The sequence below is a fragment of the Rana temporaria genome, chromosome 11 (genome assembly GCF_905171775.1).
Source record: "Rana temporaria chromosome 11, aRanTem1.1, whole genome shotgun sequence".
NCBI classification, from domain to species: domain Eukaryota; kingdom Metazoa; phylum Chordata; class Amphibia; order Anura; family Ranidae; genus Rana; species Rana temporaria.
In genome coordinates, this window is record NC_053499.1 from 10,262,835 (window position 1) to 10,273,449 (window position 10,615).

The following is a 10,615-nucleotide window of genomic DNA, read 5'->3' on the forward strand; positions in this document are numbered from 1 at the left end:
CCCCCCCCCTCCCTTCCTGGAAAACTCTCCCGAGAGAGTTGTGCACGATGCCATAAGCCTAGGCTAATGACCAAACAAGAAACAGGAAGTGGGCTGTATACGGTATTTACTGGCAGAATTTTTTTATTTTTTTATTACCATTCAATGTTAAAGAGGAAGTAAAGGCAAAAAAAATAAAAATAACTCTGCAAGACAAAGGCATAATGAGCTTGTATTGTAATACTCACCTCTGATCAAAGCAGCCATCCTCGTACACCGCTCGGGCGGCCTATATCTTTCCCGGGGGTTACTTCTGGGTATCGCGCCTCCGGCGATGTGATTGTCCGGAGCCGCGATGACGTCACTCCCACGCATGCGTGCGGGAGCCGCCAGTCATGGCATGGCCTCCTTTTGGAACGGCATGATCACCGTTGCTAAAGTGCGCCTGCGCCGCTGTCTCGGCGCATGCGCCGTAGACATCCAGCGCCCATGATTTTATTAAATATCTCCTAAACCTTGCAGGTTTAGGAGATATTTGTTGCACCTACAGGTAAGCCTTAAAGCGGATGTCCGCTGAAAAAAAAATATTAAAAGCCAGCAGCTACAAATACTGCAGCTGCTGACTTTTAATATTAGGACACATACCTGTCCTGGAGTCCAGCGCCGTCCGTAGCAGAGGACGAGCGATCGCTCGTCACTCTGCTGCCCCACCCCCACCATCCTCGGTGAGGGAACCAGGAAGTGAAGCGCTCCGGCTTCACTGCCCGGTTCCCTACGGCGCTGCCGATTGGCTCCCGCTGTGTTCTGGGAGCAGAGTGTTCCCAGAACACAACGGGGGACGGGGTCGGGAGATGCCGTAATGCCCGCAGTTTACCCGAGACTGTGTGGCCGGAAGTGGGTGCAAATACCTGTCTGCACCCCCTCCCCCTGAAAGGTGTCAAATGTGACACCGGAGGGGGGGGGGGTTCCGATCAGCGGGAGTTCCACTTTAGGGTGGAGCTCCGCTTTAATCTAGGCTTACCTGTAGGTTAAAGTGGTTGTAAAGGGTTTAGGAGAAGTGGGAATAGCCGAATCGCCTTTCTGCAGCCCCTCCGTGTAGGCGATCGCCTGGGACACGTGACAGGTCCCAGGCGATCGCCTGTCCAATTGGATGAAGCGGCGACGCTCGTGCATGCGCAGTGGCGCTCGTGGATGCGCAGTGGGTGCCCGGCTGTGAAAGCCGAAAGCTGTCACGGCCGGGTGCCCACACTTGGAATGAAGACGCCGGCCGGAGAGGGGGGGAGAGGAGCGGAGCCCCGGTCGGCGCGTCGCTGGAACGTGGAGCAGGTGAGTGTATGTTTATTAAAAGCCAGCAGCTACACTTTTTGTAGCTGCTGACTTTTAATAAACATAAAAACTGACTGGAACACCCCTTTAACTGGCTGAGCCTAGCCGAGTGCGCAGTACACTCGGCTCGGCTCGGCTCTAGGCTGCAGCGCTTAGCTCCTTTCGGCTTGTCTCGGCTCCTCTCGCGTGGCCGAGCCTAGCCGAGTACACCCTGCTCGGCTCGGTCTATTTTGGCGGCGCCCGGGAACAGCAGTATCGGCGTATATCGCGCACCCACGATTTTCCCCTGATTTTAAGGAGGAAAAAGTGTACGTATACGCCGATAAATACGGTATTCCCTTTAACAGGAAGTAGGGAGCAGTTGAGAAATTAACAGTTTTCTACTACATAGAAGGGGTCACTCACTGTGGTGTGCGATACACTCTGAGCTCAAGAACTTACTAGTTGTAAAGTTGTAGCAGCAGCAATCATAGGTGTCGTTTCCATAGTGCATGGTGTACTGTGTACCGGACACGAAGGTCATCAGTGAGGTGTTATTGTAGCCGCCATCAGAAGCCAACACCGCTGTCCCATTGATGTGCGTTATATTCTGCAGGACACATCCATCCACCTGTCCCCCGACTGTTATCTGATTGGTGGAGACTTGGACAGAGATTGACGGACATTTATCTAAAGTAAAAGAAGTGAAATGGAACATGTCTATTAATTCTCCATTATACTTTACAAGGATTGGTTTTCATAAATGGTCTTCAGATTGGTTGTTTTATACTTACTAGACATGTCATCCCCGGCTATAATCAATTGTGTATAGGGGATTATTGTTGCCCAATTCAAAGGTATTTTTAAAGCCCACCCTTTTCTATTTCAAAATTATTCGTTTTTAACCACTTAAGCCCCGGACCAAAATGCTGCCTAAAGACCCAAGGGGTTTTTACAGTTCGGGACTTTAACAGACAATTGCGCGGTCGTGCGACGTGGCTCCCAAACAAAATTGGCGTTTTTTTCCCCCCACAAATAGAGCTTTCTTTTGGTGGTATTTGATCACCTCTGCGGTTTTTATTTTTTGCGCTATAAACAAAAATAGAGCGACAATTTTGAAAAAAATGCAATATTTTTTACTTTTTGCTATAATAAATATCCCCCAAAAACATATATAATTTTTTTTCCTCAGTTTAGGCCGATACGTATTCTTCTACCTATTTTTGGTAAAAAAAAATCGCAATAATCGTTTATCGGTTGGTTTGCGCAAAATTTATAGTGTTTACAAAATAGGGGATAGTTTTTTTTTTTTTTTTTTTTTTTTTTTTTTTTTACTACTAATGGCGGCGATCAGCGAGTTTTTTCGTGACTGCGACATTATGGCGGACACTTCGGACAATTTTGACACATTTTTGGGACAGTTGTCATTTTCACAGCAAAAAATGCATTTAAATTGCATTGTTTATTGTGAAAATGACAGTTTGCAGTTTGGGAGTTAACCACAGGGGGCGCTGTAGGAGTTAGGGTTTACTTTGTGTGTGTTTACTAGTGTAGGGGGGTGTGGCTGTAGGAATGACGTCATCGATCGTGTCTTCCCTATAAAGGGAATGACGCGATCGATGCGCCGACACAGTGAAGCACGGGGAAGCCGTGTTTACACATGGCTCTCCCCGTTCTTCAGCTCCGGGGAGCGATCGCGACGGAGCGGCTTTAAACGAATAGCCGCGCCGTCGTCCCGGATCGCTCCTGAAGCCACGGGGACTGCCGCATGTACGGGGGGGGGTCCCGATCGGACCCCCGACCCACGTCAAGCAGAGGACGTATATATACGTTGATGTGCCTGCCTGTGCCATTCTGCTGACGTATATGTACATGAGGCGGTCCTTAAGTGGTTAAAGCAGCTTTCACTTACCTTACCCCAACCCCCTACACTTGCCCCTTTATCATTCAACCCACTTCCTGTGAGCCCAGGATGTCATGGATTTTGGCCCGGGACAAGGGTTGGGCAGGAGGTAGACATGTGCAATTCGTTTAGTTCAGAATTCTTTTTTTTTAACGAATTTTGACAAATTCCGAAATTTTCGAGTTTCCGAATATTTACATTTCCGAATTTTCAAATTTCCAAAATTATGAATTTCCAAAATCTCGAAATTCAGAAATTCTGAATTTCGGAAATTCGGAAATGTGAAAATTCGAGATTTAGGAAGTTCGAAATTTCGAAAGATTGGAATTTGGGAAACTTGAAAATTCAAAAATCGGGAATTCGGAAAAATCGAAAATCTGAAATTCAAAAATTCTGAATAAAAAAAAATTGAAAATATGAAATTCGAAAATTTGAAAATTCGAAATACTTAAAATTCGGAAATTCGAAAATCAAAAATTTGGAAAATCGGATTTGAAAAGGCCCGCCTAATTCAAATTAGGCGGGTAGGGGGCGTGTAGCATTTAAATTAAGCGCGTTCACGCGCAGAACGTACTGCGCATGCGCCGTCCGTAAAATATCCCATGGTGCATTGCTCCAAATGACGTCGCAAGGACGTCATTGGTTTCGACGTGAACGTAAATGGCGTCCAGCCCCATTCACGGAACGACTTACGCAAACAACGTAAATTTATAAATTTCGACGCGGGAACGACTGCCATACTTAACATTGGTTGCGCCTCATATAGCAGGGGCAACTTTACGCCGGGAAAAGCCTAACGTAAACGTCGTAACCTTACTGCGTCGGCCGCACGTACGTTCGGGAATTTGCGTATCTAGCTAATTTTCATACTTGACGGGGAAAACGACGGAGGCGACACCTAGCGGACAAAAAAAAAATTGTATTTAAGATCCGACGGCGTAAGAGCCTTACGCCTGTCGGATCTAATGGATATCTATGCGTAACTTATTCTAAGAATCAGTCGCATAGATACGACGGCCCAGATTAGGACTTACGACGGCATACATGGCGTTGCGCTGTCGTAAGCCCTTTGAGAATCTGGGCCATAATGTTTAGGGCTTCTAAGTAATTTTCTAGGGGGAAAAAAATGTTTTAACTTGTAAACACCAAATCTCAGAAAGAGGTTCGGTCCTTAAGTGGTAAAGGTGTGCATAAAATGTATACTTCAATTATAAGGTGACGGTTTAGGGGGAGGCGCAGAACTGGGGGTGCTGGACGGTGAGAAAAGTCAGAGTTAAAGACTAAGGGCCAGATTCAAAAAAGAGATACGACGGCGTATCTCCTGAGACGCCGCCGTATCTCTGAGATACGATTGTCGTATCTATGCGCCTGATTCATAGAATCAGGTTACGCATAGATAGCCCTAAGATCCGACAGGTGTAATTGACTTACACCGTTGGATCTTAGGCTGCAATTCTAGGCCGGCCGCTAGGTGGCGATTCCATTGCGGTCGGCGTAGAATATGCAAATGACTAGTTACGCCGATTCACGAACATCCGCTTTGCCCGTCTCTCTAAATTTACGTAGTTTCCGTAGAGATACGCGGCGTAAAACTAAGGGTGCCCTCTAGGTGGCCTAGCCAATGTTAAGTATGGCTGTCGTTCCCGCGTCTAAATTTTTAATTTCACGTCGTTTGCGTAAGTCATCCGTAAATGGCGCTGGACGCCATTTACGCTAACGTTGAAACCAATGACGTCCTTGCGACGTCATTTAGCGCAATGCACGTCGGGAAATTTTAGGGACGGAGCATGCGCAGTACGCTGGGCACGGGAACGCGCCTAATTTAAATGGTCCCCACCCCATTTGAATTAGGCGGGCTTGCGCCGAGCGGATTTACGCTATGCCGCCGCAAGTTTACAGGCAAGTGCTTTGTGAATCAAACACTTACGCTGTAAACTTGCGGCGGTGTAACGTAAATGGGATACGTTACGCCGCCGCAGCGTAACGCATTTGTATGTGAATTTGGCCCTAAATTCACCTTTTCAGGCAGAATTTCACTTTTAATAATAAATAGAAGCATTTTATAATGTCTTTTTTGCCCCGGTTATCCCAATGTGCTTATCTCTCACTTATCTCGTCCACGGCAGCTTTGAATATTCACCTTTTTGTTTGAAATAAAAAAAAAAAATGCTTCTTGCTTACATCACTTCCTGTACATCATATCCCATCATGCACTGCCTCATGCATCACAGAATAGGATGTGTATTACCAATCTGAACCACACCTTCCTCATTATTACATCATTGGTGGGCGGAGCACAGCATAATCATAACAACTAATAATAATCCTTACCTTTACAAGTTGCTTTAACCTGAATGGAAAAAAAAAAATAACACAATTAGAAAAGTTCTTTAATCATTGAAATGTATATACTGTATATGGAAATTCAACCTCATAGGCCCCGTACACACGGTCGAACATGTCCGCTGAAACTGGTCCGCGGACCAGTTTCCGCGGACATGTCCGACCGTGTGTACGGCCTAGCGGACAGGTTTCCAGCGGACAAAAGTTTCTTAGCAAGCTAAGAAACTTGTCCACTGGAAACATGTTCGTCGGACATGTCCGATGGTTATGACGTGTAACCAGCGTCCCGAAATCCCGCGCATGCGTCAAATTGATTTGACGCATGCGTGGAAGCAATGCACTTCCGTGTTTGAGAACTTCGGTGTCTTCTACGTCACTGCGTTCTCTGTCCGCGGGGATTTTGGTCTGATGGTGTGTACACAGTGCAGAGATTACTTTTTCCAGGGCTGTCATCACTGGAGTTGATTTTTTGAAGGAATTTTGACTTGGCAAAGCGAATATTCACGTAGCTCAGTAAACAAGATGCAAATGTGTTCCCTTCAATTAACCAATAATTTTCCAGCAAATATCCTGTTCTTTTTAATTTCCTATGGCCATGATTGGGTCTTCAAAGTAAACACAGGTTCACCCTACTACATAGCTCCCAACTGTCCCGAATTTCGAGGGACTGTCCCTGATTTGGAGCAATGTCCCTCATTCCTCCTCATTTGTCCCTCATTTTGGTCTGATCTCTATGTTTCCCAGTGCCATACCTTTCATCCAAATTCTAAATTGCTGCATTTGTAATTTTTTAAAGCCAATTAAAAGGAGTAATAGTGGTTAAAAAAAAGCTCTTGTGGATTTGATTAACTTTTTTGGGTTAATTCTCCTTTAAAGGGGTGTGGCAGGGGGGCGTGTCCTATGCCTACATATGTTTTCTAGTAGGTGTCCCTCATTCCCATCTCAAAATGTTGGGAGGTGTGCTATTAAAGTGGACCCTGTACCTAAATAGCATGGTTCACCTTATTGAACCACTTGTCTACCGCCCGCCATCATATGACGGTGGGACAAAGACCCTCTCGTTCTGGGCCCCCCCCAAATGCATTCCATGCATTAAGATAAAAAAACCTTCTGTGTGTAGCAGTCCCCTCCCCCCAGCACTCTCTAATTACCTACCTGAGCACTTTCTCTCTCCAGCAATGTCCATGATTCCCTCACTCCTCCTGAATGGCTGAAACAGAGCAGCAGCGCCATTGGCTCCCGGGGCTGTCAAAGCCAATCAGGGGAGAGAGGGGGCAGGACCAGGTCGGGGGCTCTGTGTCTGAATGGATACACAGAGCTCTGACCTGGCTTGGGTGCCCCCATAGGAAGCTTATGGCTGAGGGGCACTCAAAGAAGTGAAGGGCTAAGAGCAGCAAAGAGGGACCCGAAAAGAGGAGAATCGGGGCTGCTCTGTAGCCTGCTGTACATTATGCACTCCTGACCCCTGCGCACTGTACATTATGCACTCCTGACCCCTGCGCACTGTACATTATGCACACCTGACCCCTGTGCACTGTACATTATGCACTCCTGACCCCTGCGCACTGTACATTATGCACACCTGACCCCTGTGCACTGTACATTATGCACTCCTGACCCCTGCACACTGTACATTATGCACACCTGACCCCTGTGCACTGTACATTATGCACTCCTGACCCCTGCGCACTTTACAATATGCACTCCTGACCCCTGCGCACTGTACATTATGCACTTCTGACCCCTGCGCACTGTACATTATGCACACCTGACTCCTCTACACTGTACATTATGCATTTCTGACCTCTGCACACATTTTCCAATTTTATTTTGTTTTTTTGGCAATTTTTTTTTTTTTTTAGGGTGGACCTCCACTTTAGCTAATCTTTTCTCATAGATCCCATACCAATTGTCTTGAAAATTAGTAGCTAAATTGATTGCATCAAATTATCACACCCCTGTGAGGGGATGGTTGTGTGCTGTAAAATTCACCAAAACGCACAAAATACAGTAAAAAAAACTGACAACTAAATAATTAAAAATTATGAATCAGGTTTAACCAGTTGGGAATTCCTGTAAAAGTTTTACAAATGCCTTACTGACAGGGTTGCAGCTCTTCATGGTAGAGGGTATGACAATAGGTTTCCCTCAAGGTGTGTCCTCAATATCTGGTAGTCATGTGCTCACCAACGACTTTCCAGACCCACCGGACCCATACATGGTTGAAGACCAAACCTTTTCTGGAACTTTATGTTTAAAAGTTTAAATCAGTATTTTTTGCTAGAAAAATTACATTTTGTCAAGGGGAATCGGCTAGTTTTTTTAAAAACTAAGCAGTACCGTTTTTAGAGAGCGATCTTCTCCGCCGCTTCCGGGTATGGTCTTCGGGACTGGGCGTTCCTATTTGATTGACAGGCTTCCGACAGGCTTCCGACGGTCACATGTATCGCGTCACGAGTAGCCGAAAGAAGCCGAACGTCGGTGCGGCTCTATACGGCGCCTGCGCACCGACGTTCAGCTACTTTCGGAAAATCGTGATGCGATGGATGCGACCGTCGGAAGCCTGTCGGAAGACTGTCAATCAAATAGGAACACCCAGTCCCCCGCAGCCCATACCTGGAAGCGGCGGAGAAGATCGCTCTCTAAAACGGTAAGTACGGCTTCGATTTAAAAAAAACTACCCGATTCCCCTTCACAAAATGAGCATCAATCTAATGTTAAAAATGTACATTTCCGGGTGAACCTCCACTTTAAGTTCAATGCTTCCAAGCACGCGACGACTTGATTCTGAGCATGTAACCGATGCTTTTGCGTACTAACCATCGGTTTTGACCTATCGGTCAGGCGTCCATCGGTTTAATTTTAAAGCAAGTTCTAAATTTATGGACCGAAGGATAACGGACCGATGGGGCCCACACACAGTCGGTTTGGACCGATGAAGCTGAACTTCAGTCCGTTTTCATCAGTTTTTCTGATCGTGTGTACAGGGCCTCACTGTTTTTTAATCTTACAATGTCATCTTTTTTAATGTGTGTTCCTCACACATCAGAGAATCAGAACTTACCTTCCCACCAATTATTCCAATAATGAAGAGAAGACAGATGAAGTTCCACGGAATTTTGTTCTTTCCCAATGGCTGTCCACCAAAAATATCCATCTTGTTCTTTTATCCTTGTTGGCTGCAAAAGTCTTCTCCAATGGAGGGATGGAAGTGATAAATCTATCGGGAAGTTTCCTCTAGTTGAGCTGGTCCACCATTTACATTTTGTGTCCTCTAATTTGTATCAGATGGAAGAAGCCTATCTTTACAATCTTAAAACTGAAAATGAGTGAGTCTGCTTCTGATTCTTAAATGTTCACAGAGTAGTTCTTGGGAAAGTCCATTTTTGAGAAAGGAGGTGGATTTTTCATAATTGTATTTTTTGCCCACTTAAGTGTCGCCTCCGGAATGTATCTACCTCAAGTTACATGTCAGTATTAATAGAATGTCTGTTATTTAATTGGACGGGGAAACTGCCCAAGGAAATGTGCAAATATTTCAAATTCATGATCTTTAAAACTTAACTTGGTGTTCTGAGAATTATGCAAAAACAAAACAAAATAATCTCTACAGAAGGGCGTTATGTGATGCCAACTGCTAGTAGTACCAGTGAATGGCCCCTGTAGTCAGGGATGGGTGGATCCGGCTGGGTTCAGTTGCTAAAGTCTTCGACATGTGAATGTGGTTATATACAGAGAAAGCTTGAGGAGGTCAGTCTACTATTGCTGTGGCTCTGAAGAAGAGGGTCCTCCCTCGTAACGCGTAAACCGTTTGTGATGCCATCTGGTTCCTCCTAACACCCGTTCCAGGTTGCAGGTGTCTAGAGACATGGTTCCAATTGCTGGAGCACTGATAATCCTTTTTATAACGTTTGTTTGTGAGTATTACTCTTGTTAATTTTTTTGGAACCCTCCCCCCCTCCGGTGTCACATTTGGCACCTTTCAGGGGGAGGGGGGTGTATAATACAGGTATTTGTACCCACTTCCGGGCATAGACCCCCACGGACTTCCTGTTCCCCCCGCCACTGTCTTCTGGGAGACACACGGGTCCCAGAAGACATGGGGGGGCCATTTCAATTGCACATCGTGACTCACGCCATGCGTAGTAGGGAACTGAGAAGTGAAGCTGCAAGGCTTCATTTCCTGATTCCCTTACCAAAGATGGCGGCGGCAGCATCTGAGGACTGAGGCACAGGTCGGCCTCGGGTGCCGACATCGCAGGCGCCCAGGACAGGTAAGTGTCCTTATTTTAAAAGTCAGCAGCTGCAGTATTTGTAGCTGCTGACTTAAAAAAAAAAAATCAGCAGACTTCCGCTTTAAAACATTCTACTAAGCTGGCCAGAACCACCTCTGCAGGGAGTCTATTCCACATTTTCACAGCTCTTGCTGTGAAGAAACCTTTTTTGTATTTGGAGGTGAAATCTTTTTTCCTCTAGACGTAAAGAGTGCCCCCTTGTCCTCAGTTTTGACCGTAAAGTGAATAACTCAACACCAAGTTCACTATATGGACCCCTTATATATTTGTACATGTTGATCATATCCCCCCTTGTTCTCCTCTTCTCAGGAGAGAATAAATTCAGTTCCTCTAATCTTTCCTCATAGCTGAGCTCCTCCATGTCTCTTATCAGTTTGGTTGTCCTTCTCTGCACTTTCTCCAGTTCCCTGATATCCTTTTTGAGAACTGGGGCCCAAAACTGAACTGCATATTCCAGATGAGGTCTTACTAATGATTTGTACAGGGGGGGCAAAATGTTCTCTCTCTCTCTCTCTCTCTCTCTGGAGTCCATACCTCTCTTTATACAAGAAAGGACTTTGCTCGCTTTGAAAAATTGCAGCTTGGCATTGCATGTTATTATTGAGCTTATGATCAACCAAGACCCCCAGATCCTTCTCCACTACAGATCCCCCCAGATCCTTCTCCACTACGGATCCCCCCAGATCCTTCTCCACTACGGATCCCCCCAGTTGTACTCCCCCTAGTATGTATGACGCATATTCTTAGCCCCCAAGTGCAGAACTTTACATTTATCAACATTAAACCTCAT

General features: G+C 45.8%; 1 long non-coding RNA gene across 1 annotated transcript; it reads right to left on the minus strand.

Annotated features, from left to right (window-relative positions):
• Positions 1 to 1,926: 1,926 nt before the first annotated feature.
• On the minus strand, positions 1,927 to 8,886 carry LOC120917029. Its single transcript, XR_005744159.1, has 3 exons — positions 8,595 to 8,886; positions 5,519 to 5,537; positions 1,927 to 1,974 (listed from the first exon to the last, which is right to left on the minus strand). It is a non-coding gene; the product is annotated as an uncharacterized LOC120917029 (long non-coding RNA).
• Positions 8,887 to 10,615: the final 1,729 nt, after the last annotated feature.